The sequence below is a fragment of the Phalacrocorax aristotelis genome, chromosome Z (genome assembly GCF_949628215.1).
Source record: "Phalacrocorax aristotelis chromosome Z, bGulAri2.1, whole genome shotgun sequence".
In the NCBI taxonomy this organism is placed as follows: domain Eukaryota; kingdom Metazoa; phylum Chordata; class Aves; order Suliformes; family Phalacrocoracidae; genus Phalacrocorax; species Phalacrocorax aristotelis.
The window spans coordinates 32,607,373-32,627,426 of record NC_134311.1 but is presented as its reverse complement, the minus strand read 5'-3'; the positions used below and the strand labels follow the sequence as shown (position 1 = coordinate 32,627,426).

The window sequence follows — 20,054 nt, the reverse complement described above, 5'->3', positions numbered from 1 at the left end:
GGTAACTGGTAAAGACATTCAACAGAACCAGCCCCAACACTGACCCCTGTTTCGCCAATTTATCCATACGAAAACGATAATCTAAACTGTATATTTGGTTTTATTATCTGATTAGAACATCTGACTTTTTCATCCTTTTGCAAGCTATTAAGAACAGAAAAGGAAAAAATACCACAGATTAGTTTTATACCCGCTAACTGATTTTGATCTCTCTATAGACATACATAGTATATATACACAGATTTACAATCATCCTTCCATTCCAGTCAATGGCAAAGTCACATATATACAGAAAATTACAAATAGCCAGTAGAGTATATTTTATCATTTCATTATGAAGCTATAAGTGGTACACCAATTTATCTAACAGAGCCATAATGAATGTGAATGGAGTTAATAAATGTCAGTGAATTCAGAGCTGTGCATATTTGTAAGCAGAAGAGCCATAAGGCATGTAAAATTAAATATAAGTTGAGGCATAAAGAATCATGAAAGATCCTTTTATTTCTCCCATTCCTGTCAGAGGGATATAAGTCTCTAATTTTGAGGCCTTTAGAGGACAATATAGAGATGGATTTTACACTTAGATACGTCTGAAGTGGGACAGTATCTCTTTTCACCAACTTAGCCTAGAAAAGGACTTGGGACAGCCACCCACTTGAACTTCCCTGAATACCTTTTCCCCAGCCTAAACATTGTTTTCAAGAGATCCTTAGAAGACAGCAACATTAAGGCATTTCAATATCTTACAATGTTTACATTTACCTCCCTTGGCCTCCAGAAATCTCTAAGAAAAAAGGAAAATAATCCTCTTGGAAACTACTAGAAGTCAGACACATAGAAGGCTGACCTCCAGGTCATGCTGACATCAAGCTTTCCTATTTCTTCTCTGTCCTACTCAAATTTTTTGGCTTATCAGTGACACAGGTGTGCCTACTTGGATGACAGATGCACAACACTGTATGAACACACTAAGGAGAAGACTGAAAGATACCTGGGGTCAAAGGCTGCGACTGCAGAAATTCACTATGTAAGATGTGAAATCTTCTATTTCATTCTATTCATTCATTAAACACACTGGGCTTTTAGTGTGGAGAAATTCAGTATGTACATACTACAATGTTTGAGAGACCAAGCCTTTCATAAAGAGAAGGAAAAAGTATCCCTGTGCTAATACTTCTTTTTCAGATTATTCTACCATGCAACCTAAATCTAACTGTGATCTCTTTTGCTGTATATAAAGGCTTTCCTTTTCCATAAGGAAATGGTGGAAAGAGGCTAATATGATCAGGATTTTTGGTGGGAGGAAGGTGCATTTAACAGTATGCTCTTCCAAAGCACGTACTGTGTTTTCATACCTGCCAACTTAAGTTATTCACGCCAAATTCTACAAGTCTAAGATTTACCAGATAAAGGATGTAATTTGCTTAAGTTCTTGCTTCAAAATCTAGCATGAGTAATCCCTTAGCTGTCTACTTTAAATCACACAGGTGACAATCAACTTGTGTGCTACTACAAATCCTGTTCTATCAGAAGTAGAAAGGTTGAGGTAATGAACAGAAAAAAAAAAAAACACCCAAAACTACAACAGATTATTGTTGGAAGTCCTACCAACCGTAAAGTTTTATCTTTAAAAGAGCTAGAAAGAGACATATCCTGTTAGTGGATATCAAAACTCATCTTCAACAAAGAAGGGACCTGGCAAGTCACTAGCTACACAAACAGCTCCACCGCCTACACAGAGGAGTTCAGCCTTTGCAAAAACAGCCTTGAAAGACCAGAACTTGTTTTTCTAAGGCAAAGACTTTCAAAGTCATCACCTCCCACACTTAACCTCTTGAGAGGAGGCCTGGCATTTTGAAGAAAAAATACAGTAGTAATAATGCTTATTACTATGACAGCAGCCTGCATATAACAAGTGGATAGCACTGTAAAAAGAAAATACACCAAGCGGTGTGAACGTACTCACAGATGGCTCAGACCCACAGCTGACTCTAAGTTCAGGACAGTCTGACTGAGCGTCTGTGTCATGCCAGGCTAACTGCTCCACTCTGCCAGTGGCACAGGCAGCTCTCAAGATCCTCCCTTGACTCATCTGAACTCTGATGCAGAGAACGCACTTCAACTCCACATCCTTCTTGGTGATTTTGCTATAGTGCTTATCTATGCAATGAAGAAGTGAAGAAGCCCATTCTCTTAGGCCACCTAACACAAAAGTCATTGGAACTTCATCTGTATTTTGAACCAGTATCAATGCCTCTAATTCTCAACAGCAGTGGGCCAGTATTTTTAAACTCTTAAGTTACTGCAACTCATTAAAATTTGGGACAATCAATATAGTAATGGGGAAAACAAATCATCTTTCATCCAGGTCTCCCATATTTTTCAGTTTATTTAGACTACAGTAGTAAAGAGCCAAGAAACATCAGGTTTAACTTCTCCTTTCCCCCAAACAAAGCAACAGCCAATCCTCCTATAAATTCATAAAAATTTGTAAGTTTATCTGTCATCAGCACTGACTGAATAAGGGTAATTATTAAGAACCAGTTTCAGCACTCGAAAACAGAATACAGTTCCTCTTAAAAATCATTTTTTTTTTTAAATTTAAACCAGGATTGACTACACTTCAGAGCTAATTCTGTGTCTAAGTCAACAGCTGCCTGTATAAAAGCATCCAGACAAGAACCTTAAACATTCACAGTGACTTGGCAGAAATCACAAGGACGTGAGCTATCAGTAATAAGTGTCCTTAGTTCATATATCCAAGTTGTAAAACACTGACTTCTGAGCCTATCTGTAAGTTCTTAGAGACGCAACAAAAAAACAATGAAATTTCTTTGCTAGATTACAAGACTCTTTCATGCCATTTCCTGAACAGAAAGAAGACTCAACAATTACCCACATATCTGATTATTTCAGTGGATTAGTTTCAGAACTAAAAAAAAAATCCGTTTAAAAATCAGACTATAAGCAGTATTAGCTGCATTGTATTACTTTGTTTTTAATTAAGCAAAGAACATATCTACATCAAAGAACAAGCAGTGCTAGTGGCACTGAGCATATGCAATATTAACAGATTCTGTTAATGCAGATTCTGACTTTAGCCTTCCTCCCACACACACATTACCATGGTGATTTGCAAAATTTGCTGCCTGAGATTTTGGAACAGCACAGTATTTGAAATGCCCTCAGTATCTTTGAATAGATGCAAACACAAATGAAGTTAGATTTAAAGAGACAATAGGCCACAACAGTTGGTAAAACTGTCTATACAGAAGAACACTAACAAAAATATCTTAATATGACCTCAACCAGTAGAAACGACGCAACAAAGCCTTCACATTATGCTTTCTGTGCCTTAAAGGAAGGAAACTAAAAGTTTAAGGATTTGAGGAAAGAAATAGGCTACATTCGGTATAAAAAGCATAATCTATAATCACCCATTATCTATGTTCAACATTTGACTAGCTATCTGTGGAAGTGTCACTTTCAGAACAATACTTGTTCTTTAAATGAATTCTTAATTTACATACTATTTCACTAAAATGCACACTTGTTTGGACTACAAAAGGTCTATGCCTGTTGAGTTTCTCACAAGTGGGATCACTCTTGACACAGTTTCCTTCTTATTTATTCTAATTTTCAACAGAAGTAAAAAAAATTAAGAATTTAGGTTCACCTTACTGTGAATATATTCATATACTGACAACACAAAAGGCACAGGACTGGGAGCATAGGCAACAATTCTTGGTTCTTTGTGCCCAAACCAAACAACAGGTTAAACGAACAAATCCACCACCACCTCTGCATCTGTATAGTCCTGTATGTACAGTGATAATGTCTCATACTTTAGTTTGTAAGCACCTTGGAATACAACTAACACAATTATGATTCTAATGAAGAAATACAAGTGACGACTTCACCATAACTGCTACCTGCAGGTAACTATGGATATTACTCTTGCAGACGCATTCTTGCAGAGATGCCATGTTGACTTTCTTCACAGACACGATTGTAATGGATTTAGGATCTCAATGAAAGGTTCACCACTAACTTCACCATAGCCAGGGTTTAACTTGAAACTCTTAAAACTGAAAGGCATCCCTCACCACTGCTACTGACTTCCCAGGAAAAGCCTGTGGAAAGTGGAAGCAACCGAGATTTCTGAATGTCATATTTCAATATTTACTAGCATGACTATTTTGACGAGGAAGCAACTGCAATTTATGGAAGTCCTATTTTTGCATAAGATTTAAACAGTCAGTCTCCAAATTCAGTGAGTAAGTACAAGGAAGATGACAAAATATCCCCCTCCAAAAAGGAAGTGAGTGAAAACTGAATCAAGCCCATACAAAGATAAGCCTGTATTTTATGACAGAAAAGTCACTAAGTTTAAGACAGAAATCACCAACTTCATTCAAAAGACAGACACACTTATTTCTTCTATGAGGACAGTTGCGATTTTGACTGGAAAGGTTTTGGTGACAACCACTTTCTAGTCTGTACAAAGAAAGTTCTACAAAGAAATCGCTTCTGCACTCTGTGTAATAACTGATAAAGTTCAAGGCACATACACTTAGAAAAAAAATGTTGACTTGTACAGTACTTTGTAAAAAAAGCACAAGGCGCCAGGAAATGATGCAGTCTAATCAGTTATTTGGTTCATGCGTTGTTGTGCCCTCGTACTGTGATTTATAAGTATATAAACAAACAATAGCTCTCTGTTTTAGCCTAAATGGTTAGATACTTAAAATATTTTAACCCTGCTTGCCTGAAGAGCAACAGTAAGTACTGTAACTGTTTTGCTGTGAAAAATTATTTGACCTGAGTGGTCATCACTATGTGTAACCTTCTCCCAGCATTATAAGCCCCTTATTGCTTACCACAGCAAAGGAGAAACTTTCGTCTGAAGATGAATTGCAATTTCTCCTCCAATCTGGAGGGAATGCTTGATACAGCACAAACAAACCTCATCGTGGGCCATGACACTTCTGCTATAACTTATGTATGGTGGGGAGAGGACTGAAACTCTGTCCAGTGAAGGACTGAGCTGACAGTTTTCTAATAACTACAGCATCAGATCAAGTGCTCAGGTAACTGCAACCCAGTAGACCTTTGACATAACTAGATGTTGGCCAATACCGCAATCTGTACTTTAAACATTAGCCAAGTAACCAAGCCATCCACTGAACACAACCCACAGAGATCCTCTTCAGGTGTTTGTTGAATATACCATAACCATAACTTTGAAGCAAGCTGCACAGCAGTTCCTAGCTCTTTAGGCAGCAAAACTGTCAGCAGATTGCTTTCTCCCGTGTACCACTCTGATGCACTAATGCATGTGCATAGAGAAGGTATCAGTTCTCCCTCTGACATCTCATGACAAATATTACCAATCTGACTAAACAGAAAGCTAACTAAATGAGAGGAGGAAGTTCATACAGTATAGTCACATTTCCAGGAAAAGGCCTGCAAAACCTGCTGATGATCACATTGGCACCTTATGTCTTCCTTCTCACCCTTCTGTTTATGTGACACTGACAAAGATGGCGAAGTGCTCTGAAGGAGGTCTGCACTCCCTTACCTGTGCCCTCATTATAGGCAAGACAGCTCCTCTTCCTCTTGGAGTCGAGAGGTGATCAAGAGAAGCTTCTGTTCCTGTTGGGACAATCGTTACCCTTGAACTAGTAGTTTCATCTCATGTATCCACTTCTAATCACTTGCAAAACACTGAACTAGAGGGAGATCAAAGGAGTCCTCAGGCATGGCAATAGGGACTGAGAACAGACCCTCTCTTAGGACACTTACCAGCCTAACTTTCCTATATTCTTTGTTAGTGACAGCCAGCTTTCTCACTGCTGAACTTCCTCTTCAATCTGCTCTTTACATGAAGCCCCTGCTTCAACATATTCAGTACAGCTGTTTGATTGCTTTTACCCACTTCAGTATGTTTCAGGTTGCTTGTTCCTTGAGTTTGTTATTATTTCTTGACATCATCTCTAGTCATGCAATACAACAAGAGACACTAATCACACAAGACAGACTTGCTTCATCAAAATACCCTGAAACCTTTAATTGACTGTGAATACTCAAAAGCCTCTCTGCAGGTTTACTGACATTTTTTAAACAAAAAGGAATCCAACCCACCCATCTCAGGACCAGCATCCTTCAGAAAAGCATTCCTCCTCCCCCCTTTGTTTTCCTCCCAGCCTTGGCCACAGGAAGGAACACTATGTCCCTGCTTTTCTAATGCATCTCCATCTAGTCTATTCAAAAAATTATCCTTGGAAAAAAAAAATTCATTTAGTTGTGCAGTTATCATGTGCACTTAGCTTCAGAACTTTTAATGCAACAGTAATACACATCAAGACAGCTATAGTATTAAAAAACTCCTTCATGTTAACTCTGCTAAATGTACTTTAAGAATTTATAAAATTGCATTATACATTTGTGCAATAAACAGCAGCCAATTCCCTACAATCCTTCAGCATATGTAAGAGAGCATTTCTTTGACTTGTAAGTTATCAAAACAGTAACCAACACTTTCACAATACCCTCAGTTCTTTCAAAACTCAGTGATTTGCTTTACAGGCCAGTATTAAGATTAGGAGAAACAAGACTAATATTAAACAGATATGGGAGTTACTAGCAAACACATTTTAATTAATATGACACAGCAAGGTACAACAAGGCTTTACGATGGGCCACACTAGTCTACACCCGTTTTCTCTATCTGAACACACAGAGAGGTGTACAGTGAGAAACAGATACCCAGAGGTAAGGCGGTGACCAAAGATAACTCGGTCACTCAAGACACATGTTTACGTAAGTCTAATATTAGCTAGAACCATATCTAGTGAAAACATGTGTTGCAGTACTGCATTTGATGATAAATTGCTATTTAGTTCCCAGACTCTGGTTGTCAAGTCTAATCAAGACTTGGAACTAAGTTGCTGAAAGCTACTTTGAATAGTCAAACTATCACTCAAAAGCAAGTGAAACTTAGTCATATTTTAATACTGTTATAAATGTACTCAGCAACACTGACCAGAAAGAACCCAGTGGGTTTCTGCACACAGAGCTAACACAGATCATGACAGAGTTTGCAAAACAGACTGGCAAGAGATTTTCTTTAGCAATATGGTATGCTAAGCTTGCATATAATTTGCCACTCCACAACAAGCTAAATTCATCAAAAGTGAAACAAACAAAAGACCTGCAAGAGAGGTACTTCCAGTAAGGTTGGGTTGTTGTTTTTTGTTAATGTTATTTAGTAATTTAATTGTACATTATGCTTCATGCCTAAAGGTTGGTCTATAAATCACATTAAGCAAAGCAAATGTGTCAACACTATTCTTAAGTGTTTGAAACAGAAAATCTGGAACTCCAAGAAACTACCACCTCAGTAATATATCACAGAATTAAATACATTTTCCTTGCAATTCATACATCAATAGTGTAAAGAAAAAGTATTTTTCTAACAGGGAACTGTAATGCTAGCAAGAAATCCTAACTAAAGAGATAAAAAAAAAAAAGAAAACCCTTCACACCCCACCTTTGAGCGTCAAAATATCTGACACAAGTATCTGAAGGGTTTGTGCCCGTTCTCTCTAAAAGGCTTGCTCAAGTTACCAGGTGTTACATGGACACCTCCCCTGTGGACAATGAATTATAGCAGCAACTGCTGATTAATGTTATTTCACCACCACAAGCCATTACTCCTTCTAGGAATATAAAAGAGCATTGATTACACTTCTTGCTGCAGAAAAATATGAAATGAGACATTTAAGGCTTCTTTTTTTACTGTAATGGCTCCATAGGACATGATCTGATTTCTCAACACTACTCCAGGGTTAATGTTTTATCACTGCAATGAAAGCTCTGGTATCTAAGTAGAAGAAATCACAGTAAAATATTTAGAAAGCCACTTGGAACACACACTCAATTTCTCTTCTCCCTTTCCTGTTTCTAAAGCAACTCAGCTTACTTTCTGGAGAGCAGAAACTACGAAGGGATGTTCAAAATATTTCTAATTGTCTTTTCCCTATTGTGACAAGTCACCATGTCCACAAGGCTTCCCACAGACCACCACACTGCAAGACACCACAGAACTTCTGACACCCTTGTAAGGTCAGAATTACTAGGAAGCTCAAACTTTTTTTTTTTTTTTTTTTGCTATATTACAGCATAAGTAAATTGTCAATTATTTTTCAGCAAAACAGCCTTTACATCAAAGATAACATACAGCACAGCTGTAACATTTCTGGCCAAGCTACAGCTACCAAGAGTTTCAGAGTTATTGATTCCTCTGGTGTACAAACGCATTACAATGTTTTAGAGAGCGTACACTGTAATTTCTGATCTATGCAACTTTGGTCTAGTTATACAGAAACTTCCTGGTGAAGTTTCTTGAACATAGGAAAACTGATTGCCTGCTGTGGAAAGGATACCAGCCTTTTCTCAAAGCAGAAAGCGTATAAAGAATATTACCCATTAGCAAAATAATTTTAGATATCCCGACAGCTATATCCAGATTCTAGTTCCTCATCCAGGCTAATGGGAGAAATTAAAGAGAGCAGCAATGCAACTATTGACACACAATTACATTTATGTACATACTAAAATTCATACAGTGAATTATCTCATTGCTTACTTGAGCTGCTACTTAGTTCCTTAGTGGTTGTAATTACTTTCTTGATCACTTTCTACAATTTCATCTACAATAGCCCCTTTCACCCTTCAGAAAAAAAAATTATTACAATAGATATTTAGTATTTTATTACATCTTTCAAACATGCATCTATATTTCAACACCGTAAAAAACAACTTTCAGAAACATATCTGTACCTTTGCTGAGTTATTATTAATCAGATTACCTAAGCAAATTAATTGGCTAAACATTCCTTATGAATGAGGAAAAAGCACATTCTAATCTCAACTACTTCAGTTAAATATAAGGAAACATACCAGTATTACACTTACAGGTGTTTCCTATACATTCATTCAAGCTTAAAAGGTGACTGCTGGCCCTTGAGGATTAAATAAGACCCATTGCCAAAAAAAATACCTAAGAAAAGAGCTTAAGGCAACCGCTTCCCCTAGGCTTTACAGATTTTCTTTGCTTTTCTCATTTTTAAACAGTTATCACAGGCGGAATATATTTGCAATGGGTGCAGGAAAAGTCTGCTTAGGGTTTCATTTAAATTACTTCTGAAGTTTTTGTCCCACAAACGTGAAATAATTACTCCATTCATCCGAGTTCAAAACAAAATCGGAAGACTTACAGTTTAATGCATCTCCAGCTTCGGAGTTAAGGCTGGCAGGACCTTATGTTCTCCCGGCCTACGAAAGTAAGATTTATAATTTCGGTAAGAGCACAAGGTCACGCACGCCTTAAAGCCAAACGCTTAGCCCAGGAGACGAGCGCCACATTTCCAACAACCGCGTTAAACACGACTTTACCCCTCTGGATGCACAGCCAAGTCCCAGCTGCTATGCCCCAGCGCCCCCCCATCCTCACCCGCCGGGGGCACCCCACGCCGCTGTGCGGGGCTCCCCACGGCGGTGTCGGGGACACGCGTGGCCGCGGCATCCCCGGCCGGCCACCACGCCCTGCGCCCGCCACAGGCCGAGCCCAGGCCCCGCCGCCCGCCCACCTGCCCACGGCAGCACCTGCCCTCCCGCCACACGCCGTGCCAAGGATTGGGGTCGGAGGGGGGAAAAAAAACCCAACACCCCCGCCCTCCCTTCATCTTTTTTTTTTTTTTTTTTAGATCCCCCACCAGAGAATCAGCTGCTGGCTCCTTTTTGTCCGTGTCCGGCGGGATTACCGCGGAGCATCCCTCCCTCGCCGCGCCCGCGGCACCGGCCAGCCCCGCTCCCCGCTGCGGCGGCGGGGCCGGAGGCTCCCCCGAAAACACGACACCCCAAGCCCCCGCCGCCCCCGGGGCACCTCGCTCGCCACTGCCCGGCCGCGGGGTTGGCGGTGCGGTGAGCACCGGTGGTCTCAGGCGGCGGCAGCGAAGAGGCACCCACCGCCCCGCTCCGGCAGCGGCCCGAGCTCTCCTCCGGTGAAGGGAGCGGCCGCAGCGCAGCCCGGGGAATACCGGTTACCTGCCCCGCGGGCGCGCCGGGGAAATGTGGGATTCGAGAGCGCGGACACCCCACACACACCCACACAGCCCCCCGTGCCCCCGCCACTCACCGCTGCCCACGGAGGCGCCCGCTCCTTTGTCTGCCCGCCGCGCCCCAGCACCTCCGTCTCCCGCTGCCGGGCGCCCCGCGCCCCCTCCCCGCCGCGCCGCGCCGCGCTGGGGGCGGAGGAGGAGGCAGACGCGATCCACGGAGGAGGCCGCTACCGCGCGGCGATCACATGCAGCGGGCGGGCGCGGCGCCGCGCAGGCCCCCTCCCGCGATCCCGGCCGGCTGCCGTGAGCCCGGCCGGCAGGGTCTGACGGCGGTACGGGAGGGGGGCGTGTGAAGATGGCGACGCGGGGAGGGAATCCCCAGGCCTGGGCGCGCCGAGGAGGGGAGGGGAGGGGACAAAGGAGGCCAGGCGGCGGCGGCTGCCGCTGCCCGTCAGTGCTATCGAGGGGGCGGTAGCCCGCTCCTCCTCCGCCGCCGCCGCGCTTTCAAACCGCCGTCAGGGGCCGGGGCCGCAGCGCCCCCTGCCCGCACCGCTCCGTCGTCCCTGACGGGCGCCGCCGCGCCCGGGCTGTCGGAGCGGTGCCGTCCGTGGAGCCGCCGCCGACCTGACTGCGCACCCCAGCGGGACGTCCGCCCCCGGCTGGCACCATCGTGGTCTCCGGGATGGGCTCTCCCTCTGCAGGGTCTTCCGAAGGCGGCGGGTTCATCTCGCCTTCTCAGATGGTTTCCCACCTTTGCGCCGTGGGGTGATAGCTCCATGCCCCAGGGGGAGTGAGCCCAAGTGGCTGACCGTTCGTTAGCCAGCCGTCCAAAATTTTGTGCTGGCACTGCCAAGGCCAAGGAGGGGGAAAAGTAGTGAAAGTGGGTAAACAAAAGCTGGTATGGCTGGGGTTGGACCTCCAGGAAAAGAGATGGGGCTTCTGGCCCCAAGCTGTTGACAGCAGCAAACCCCCTCTGCGTGCTGGCAAACTTCCCCATCCTACGTCCCCCGCAGCAGACAATTCAGTCATGACAGCAATATGAACCCGACCTTGCGGAGAGGTGATGGTTCGTCACTTGATTTACTGATTTAAAATAGATATGGCACCACTGCGACTCTTGAAAGGAGCTCTCTCCGCTCCGTTCCACTGGACCATACTTTTAAAAAGAAAAAGAGAGGGGGGAAAAAAGCTAAAGGTGGCAAGCATGACTTAAATACGAAACATGATGAATGTGCAAGATCAGGCGTTCCTTGCTGGGTGGCAAAGTGCAGCTAGCAGCTCTACCCAGTGACACCTTGGTGCTGTTGAGCTGCAGTTCTCCACACAGAGACATGCTGCCATCCTCCTCCATCTCATCTGCACACTACTTGACCTGGTTTGGCACATCATCCATGGTTCAGCCGCATGGGTGAAAATGGAAGATGTGGCAGCGCTAATGAGTTGCCAGTAAGCTGAATTTGGATGGCATCACAGGGAAAGAGACTGTAGAGACCAATTGTAGAGTGCAAAAATTTCCTCATCTATACCTGAATCTGCAAACTGTTGTAAAACAGTCTGAAAAGGATATCAAGCATATAAAAAAAAAATTCAAAAACTTTTGATCTCTTTTTTTAGTCTGTATGAATCTGCGACATTTACACTTGCTGACAATATAGATTTCGTGTCATTAATATGACCTGCATCAACTGACAATGTGGTTGGGTTTTATTATTTTTCCAGACTCTTCTTTTTTATGATTCTGGACATTTTTCTAAGAGGTCTTTTTTTGTGCGCAATGAGGTACCACATGTGGTTATGTCTAATCTGCCTTCAGAAGGATGCAGTGTCTGTGGGTGTCTGCAACATCCCCTTGCACAGACAGGGGCACTGAAAACCAGTCCCAACCCAGTGACCTGCCAGTGGCATTTCAGCTGCATGTGTCTGGATAATGAACACACTTACCTGATGCCTGCGAAGAACAGCTGCAATGGTTGCTTCCATTCTGCTTAAGCTTCTCGTTACTGTTAATGGACTTTACTTCACAAGAATCCTGTGATGTAGAGAAAGTATTGTTACCCCCACTTTCAAGATGAGAAATTGCAGCATAAAGAGGCAGTATAGTTTGCCTCAAGTCATGCATATAAGTATGTGGTAAAACCAGAAACTTAATCCAGAGTTTGGATGCAGGTCCAGTCAGTCTAACCACAAGTTCATCTTCTTTCCAAAGCTCTGTTTCTCAGGATTCCACTCCTGAAAAATTCTTGGGGGGAGGAGCGAAGCAATATTGAAGAAGACACGCTAGCAGAAATTCTGTTGTGCTCATGCAGAAAACCCGGGTAGTTAAATGGAAATGATGCAAGCAGGCGTATTTCCATAGAAGACTTCTGCAGAAGCGCTACCTCTTGGTTTGTACACTTCTTGTGTACAAACCAAGTAGAACACCATGCAACCTGTCACTTCAAGATCATGCATTTAAGACGTGATGTAAGAGCTTCCAGCTCTTATTGGCCAAATTTCATGCAGGAGAAGGTGAATCACAGGAACACTGCAGAAATCTTAGGCCAAAGCTGCTAACAGGTTAAGGATTCCCGTGAAGGACAGTCCGCATTAGGAGTACCACTGTATTCTAAAGATTTGTGGCATTTTCATCAGACCCTGTGGTAGCACACGGTTTGAACTGTTCCCCACAGCAATTCCTCTCAAGGAACAAAGACGTGTCAAGTGCTCGCAGTCATATTCACTTGCGTTACATGGTTCTCGTACATTAGATGGTTCAGAGTTTTGGGCATCTCCCCTGCCACATGCCTCAACAGACAGTAGAGTGCCCAAAGGCACATTGTATTGTAGCCCAGTAGCATAAACCTGTAAGAAGCCAACCTTCACAAACCAGGACCAGCAGCAGAGTCAGGAGATTCATCTATATTGCAAAGGCATGTGCCAAACACTTGTCAGAAGACAGTCATGTGCCAGGCTGCTTCTGGCAGCAATGGTACGTATTCAGCTGCCATAGTTACTAACAAAGTACTAATCATGTTGTGTGTGAGAAAAAACTGTGTATAGAGCCAGCCATGCTTGCAAATAAACTCAATTAGGCCTTCAATAGATTGAACTGAATTGGACAAATGTGCTCTGACCAACGGTTTGTACTCTGCTTTATTATGGTTAGTTCCTCAAAAGCACAGTCACGCTGTCTTTACCACTTTCCAAGTATCCCTCTTGTGTCCTTCTGACTAAATACTGACCATTCCCTAGATTTCTTTCCCCAGTGACAGTCTGGCCCATATTACTGACTAATTTTACCAATTACTTCTTCTATATTCAAAGTTAGGCGAGAACTTTATCTTTCAAAAACTTTTTCCTCTCCTGCTGTCCTCAGGGCCTCATGCAGAACCACGAAAAAAAATTGTTAGGCAGAAATAACTCAATATTTATATGAACCTTTGCTAATAAATTATGTTCTTCACACCCCATGGGCCAGGGTGGTTGCTAGTTAGCATACCAAACACAGCAAATAGAAATCCATCATTGCTGGCTTTGATGGTGTCTGTGAAAAAAGATTGCTTTTTAAAAGGGAAAAATTACTTCATGATTCCAAATTTAACAATGCATTGTCCCCTTTCTTAAATGAACAATAAAATGTACATGTTAGCTGTGACTGAGCCGAGGTGTGTGGGTATAACACTCATAAACACCATGGGATTCCTCTATTGCTAGTGTAGCCGGTGAAGGTGTGGACCGGCAATTACAAGTGGTTAAGGTAGCTGTTCACTGAGCTGCGATAGCTGACCATACCTGCATTCCTTACCTCTGGCAACTGTGTGCCTTCGTGACAGCAGCCTAGGCAAATACGTTTTGTTTTGCATTTGCCACAGGCAAAGAACCAGGAGAACAGTCCGTTGACGTGGCTCAGCTAACAAGAGGCAACGTGTTACACTCTGCTCATTCAGCTGTTTGCAAGGGTCTGTTCATGACCAATGAGGAAGTTGTTCATGAACTTCATGAGCAACTGAAGTTCTTATGAACAGGTCCAGTCATAACCACCAGCTTTAAGAAGAGATCAGCCCAATGAGTGGGGGGCGGGGAGGGTGGCGGTGGAGAAGGCGGCTATCTTCTTACTTGTCTTCTCCTCTGCTAAAAGAGGAAGCTACTGGCAATATTCACCTTCCAGTGTTTTCTCTAAATGGTTCTTCCCTGTGGATGAGTCCAGGTAAGGGAAAAACTTGCTTTTTCCAGAAGAGAGAGAGACGTTGCACCTGGAAGTCCCAGCAAACGCTCTGAATCTGCATGTGTTTTGGATACAAGTCCCTCTATGTGGCCTGGTAACTGTCCATGTGGAAGCTGATGCACCCTGCCTGCTCCCTTATGGCTCTAGAGGTAGCATATGTCTTTTTCTGAATTAGATCCAGAGACCTGAAACACAACCTGAGGTGCTCTTTCAGCAACTAGTGTGAGGCAGATTTACTACTCTCCAAGAAAGTGTGGGGAGAATGGAAAAGGATGCATGTCCTCTTCACTCAGCCACTTCTCACTCAATGTGTAAAGACCTGAACTTGGCAAAGTAGCTCAGAGCTTTTTTGCATAATAAAAAGAAGATCCTTGAACAAAAGAAGCTCACCAAGTGACAATCCAAAGGGATTTTCTCAGACAATAGTACTGGTTCTATCAGAAAGGAACTTTGCTAAATAGCAGCAGTAATTTAGTTGCTTCATCATGAGCCCGCAATGAAAACTGTGTATGATACCTTAATTCATTGTCCTTTTTTCTGACAGAAATGCAACACCACAAACAATAGCATTTTTAAACTTGCAGGAACCAGGGCTGTTAATTACATATCTAATATATTTTCTGTAACTTCCCTTAACTTTCATTCTGTGCGTGTATGTGGCTTTGGAAAGCCATAATTATTTAACATGCATCTAAGTTTCCTCTCTCACCCTCTGGCTGTCTGGTCTGTTTAAGTTGCATATTTCTATTATGTTTTTTGCTATGTTTGCACATTGCCCAGTATTGAGCAACTCCCAGTTTGTTTGGCTTCTCTGCTTGCTGTTATGACAAACAAAAAATAGTTCTACACTTTTAAAATTAATTATTATTTCAGAAGCTCTAGGCATTAACTTTGTTTTCCTGTTTATGAAAATATAGTTTTCTTGGTTTTATCAGAGATCGGGGCATTCCATTAGGCACGTAAAAAAAAAGGCTTTGCATGTTACAAGCTTTGCTTGTTACAGGCTTTGCAACATGCTGCTGTGAAACTGGGTAGAATGGTCTGGGAATGGGAGAAAACCCCTTAGAATCCTCTGTGACGTCCAATTTTTCTCACCATTGTGTTAATGTTCCTAGGTGCCTTGCCAAGGGCATGGAGAGCTTTACAGACTTATCTCATTAGTGCTGCTGGCTAGGTTCAAGTATTTCCTAGGAAGCTTTTATTCATCTGGGGAAAAGTCCTCTGAAGTCAACAGGAGCCTCTGGAGTCAACAAGTGAGTGACTTATTAGGTCTCTGAACCATTTATGATCATCCTTCCTAGCATCCAGCCAGCACTTTGAAAGCTGACATTGCTCCTTTTTGTTCTTTAATTTTCTTCTTTTTTATTTTCTAATTGCCACTTCCACTGAAGACTTATACTCACTGTTTTTTGAATGTGACCACACTACCCCTGTTCTGAAGTGCAAACCAGGTAGACTCACATTCCTGCTGCTATTAACCTGCCTGTCCCTGCAGCAGAACCAGCTCAATGTAACTGAGGAATGGTGACTAGATAGATGGCAACTCTTAATCTGGTGACAATATAAATCCTCTTTGCTTTTTCTTACTTTAAGCTGTTCAAACCCATTTTGCTTCTCCCTCCCGCCCAAAAAAAACCAACCCCCCCCCAAAAAAAACCAAAAACCAAGGAACATGGAAAGGAAACCAGCATTCTAATACTTGCAGATTAATTCTATTTCTAACTTCAAAAAAATACAACAGGATTCTGCACCCAGTATCAGGGGTATTTTTTGCTTCTAAGGTGAATTCTGTCCTCTCCATGAAACATTCTCTTGGTTCCTAAATGCAGGGAAGTGCCCCAGTCTGATGCTGACCTTAGAACTTGAATTAATTAGTGAAAGACATGCCAGTGTCTTCAGTGTCTTCAGTGAGACCAGTTTTCTACCTTGCACACTCAGCTTCCTAACACAGTGCTTTTTGTGTCTGTGTCTTTTTTCTTTATAGCAGGTACTTTCATAAGATTCCACCTCATAAATTTCTTTTTCCATGGCTTCTTTTTTTTTTCACCCTACACTGTACAGTGTTTATTGTAGCTAGTTTATTTTTACTAATTTTATGCAAGTGAACAGGATCTTACTCAGCTGATGGATAGGTAGAACTAAAAGCCTGCTTGCAGCAGTATTTGGCTGTGCTCTCAGCCACTCCATTACGATGCCTTCCTTGTTCATGTAACTGGCAGTAAGCTACATCAACTCATATGTTGTTGCTATTTTTGATCTCTTGCCAACCTGCTAGATTAATTTGGAATTGCTTTCAGTCCTAGGCCACCAAAGATTGACGACATTGGTTTTGAACAGGACATTCGTATGCATGAGGAAAAAACAACCACCCTTAGCATCTGAACAGTGACAATATGCCCTGAAGCATATGCTCTTTGAACTTGCAACTGGGATTTCAGACAGTATTATCATTAAGTACTGGTGTTTATTTTGTGTCCATAGTACCGGTCAAAAGAGGTGGGGCTCACAATAGAACTAGATGATGTGCTAGGAAAAACTTGCCGACCTTTTCCTAGAACAGGAATCCCACTAACTCTAGCAGAGTTGGGAGAATTTCATAAAACTCAGGTCAAGCCAGCGGCAGGAGATAGATAGATAGATAGATAGATAGATAGATAGATAGATAGATAGATAGATAGATAGATAGATAGATAGAGATATATATATTTGCCTCAAAAATTAAACTCAAATGCTATCCGTGCCACAGAAAACACATGTGTAAGGTTACACAGGGTTTTTTATCACCATGCCATCAGCCTCACTGATTCATTCTTGGAGAGGGTGCAGTTTTGCACGTCCAGCTGCACTGCCAGACAGAGAGTTTGCCACAACAGAGCATGGGTGTCCGCTCAGGGCTGGGCCCAAACACCTGCCTTGTTATTCCTGAACTGAATAAGCCCACTGATGCAGCAAATAATTTTGACAATGGGGTACAAGTCATGTGGATGTTGCCCATATTATTCAGTAGGAGAATGTTTTCCTGAAGTGTAAATGGATTATAACATCCATTCTGAATGCTAGTCTCAGATTTGCAAAGGGAAGTGAATCTCAATCTGTGCCAAAACTATGAAAGAAAAGGACAGAAGTGTGCATATATGTTGAAATATGACTAAGATGCACTAAGAGTAAGAGAAGAGCATGAAGTTCCATGAATGCTGGAACCCATAAATTGTGGTTTCTAGAGTCTTTTTATGACAAACACGCAGACATACACAGCACACACAACTGGAACTAAGGTAAGAAAAACCTTACTTACACAGACACAGAAAAAGAGAAACTAGCACAAAACTAAAAAAGAGAGCAAATAGAATAACAGGAAAATAGCTTTAAATAAATCTCAGATTTTCACATTTATGTAGTTGGGAGAATTGGCCTTGAAAATGGGACTATCCAATTACCCAACTGACATGATGAAAATCATAGCTACCATAGGCAGCCGGAATACATTTTTTCCAGCTTTATGCCTTTAGCAATATATGGTGGCATTAAGTTCTGCCAGCTAATCGCACTGTAAATCCAAATATTCTCTGAAACTCTATTTCCTCTCTGTCTTGACTGACTGCCTTTTTTCCCCTAGGGCACAAAATTGAGAAAGCAGCATTTAATCAACCATTTTCTTTCCCTCTACTAGTCTATATTTAATCTTAATTTATTTCCTTTCCTCACAAAACCATGTGAAACATGGGAAGCTTTCTTCACATGTAACTGTTGAGCTCTCTATAGCAACACTGCTGTCTAACATAGCAGAGCATTGGGATAGCTAACCTGAATTAAATAAAATCCTGCTACATCCACAAACAAAGTAAATATACATATATTTCTACAATAAGGGGATTTAATGCCTTGGAAGTCATGCTGCAAAAAAAGTAAATAGTTCACCTGTATGAATTAATTGGTAAGTTGCAAAGTAAAAGATTATCAACTATGGCTTTCTGAGAAATGTCAGAAATGGGTTTCAGAGGTAGGAGCCCTCAGTGGAAGTGGCTTGCTGCCATGCGTTCAGGGTTTCACCTAGCAGCCAGCAGCAGGAGCAGTGCCGTAGGTTGGTACTGGTGTAATGAGGCCAAAGCTTCCTTCCCACTGCACCGGCATTTGTATCAGGCGTCCGTCCAGCGAGACAAGACCTTAGATGGTCTTTATCATGATAACCAACATTTTGAAAGGCACTGGAAGTAGTTTTAATTAAGGTTTATTGCTCTGTGTTATATTTCACGTACCGCTGGAGCCTCCTTTTTTTGTGGGGCAGCCACAGTAGCACAGCAGAAGGCAACTGCAGTGCAGAGAAACATCCTCCCTTGTAATCATTCAGAGGAATCTTTGTCTATTCAGAATTCACCGCTTGTACCCAAGTCTTACCTCCATCATATTATGGAACTGTTTAAAGAAAATATTTGAGGTGAAAGTAATAAAACAACCACTCTGATTCATACAAGTAAGTTTCTGTGAAAAATTGCGGGAATTCACGCCTGATTTTCCCCTGTAAATAGAAGCATTCAGCTGCTGCTAATTGGCATACCCATGTCCTGTGATTTAGTAGAGTTTGGTGGATTCTGAGTAATTGCAAATTAAAAGCAGGCACTGCATGATAAAACAATCTAGGCTTTAAATGGATACTAAATGTATTTCAGGTCCAAATTAGGAGCCAGACCTCAGAGATGCTCCAGATATTGAACTCGTACTGGAATTTACAGCAAATTCAGCAACATCTCTTATTAAAAAGCAATAGGTTTTTTATTGTACCTGAGTAGAATTCAGCTGTTCATTCCAGAACAGTTCATTCTGTAAACAAAGCATACTGATGTAGGTACTATTCATGAGCAAATATGCTACCAGACCAGGCTCAGGAGTTTGACGGGCTACCCCTTGCTAAATAATATAATTGTTTCTTTTCTAACATCCCCAAAATAGTCCAAGAAAAATGTTGATGAATTGTTTTCCACTTTGAAAATCTCTGACAAAAAGACTGATTACAGTGTGTATAAGTAATAAGAAAAGTTATAGCAAAAAACGCAGACAATAGCAGCAAGGGGCAACTATATAAAATGTCCCGCACATTTATATATTTAGGAAAACATTCCAAGGATTTCTATGCTGAATACCTCACTGAAACAGTAAAGGGTCTTTTCCTCGAACAACCCACAGCTGAGCTGCACATGGCAATGATACCTAAATAGGACTGTGCCCTGGAGGCTATAAGGATATATAAATTTGAAAAGTCAGTATGTACTTTGGTGCTTTGGGTCCACCACGTGATTGCTTCCCTTTTGGTTTCTGTATTTTTAGCCCTGTTGGTCCAAATACACATTTGGAAGCAGGTTAACCACTGCTTGTTTCTCTGAGACCGTACACAGCCTACCTGCATGACAAAACCAGAACTGGCTGAGACGTCCTGGTTGTTAACACACTGCATTGCCCTATCCAGGGAGCAACGAATTCAAAATGGGGTAACATCAGCATATCACACAGGCCGTTGTTACAGTCTTTATTCTGGTGCTTTATTGGGTAGAGGAGGGTCTTTAGGACACCAAAATCAAATTACTTGCTTCAGTGTGTGGAGGACTGGGAAGGACGTTCTTCTTCATGACTCCCCCAAATCTTTACACTTTTGTCACCACCCAGATATATATAGCAGTTCTATTTTGAAGCCCTGTCCCTAAGGCACTTCAAGCGCTGATAGTCAGATC

The 20,054-nt window shown here is 42.1% G+C and overlaps 1 protein-coding gene across 5 annotated transcripts in view; it reads right to left on the bottom strand.

Moving 5' to 3' along the window:
• Nucleotides 1-20,054, bottom strand: part of CDC42SE2 (CDC42 small effector 2) — a 116,736-nt gene that overhangs the window by 74,813 nt on the left and 21,869 nt on the right. For 4 of the 5 annotated variants that reach the window (XM_075079591.1, XM_075079590.1, XM_075079589.1 and 1 more), the window contains exons 1-2: nt 10,205-10,346; nt 9,285-9,342 (exon numbers count right to left, since the gene is read on the bottom strand). The gene's annotated coding sequence lies outside the window, so the exon portion shown is untranslated. Of the gene's footprint in view, nt 1-9,284; nt 9,343-10,204; nt 10,347-12,068; nt 12,157-20,054 lie in introns of those variants that run through there. The other variant, XM_075079593.1, reaches the window with a different exon arrangement.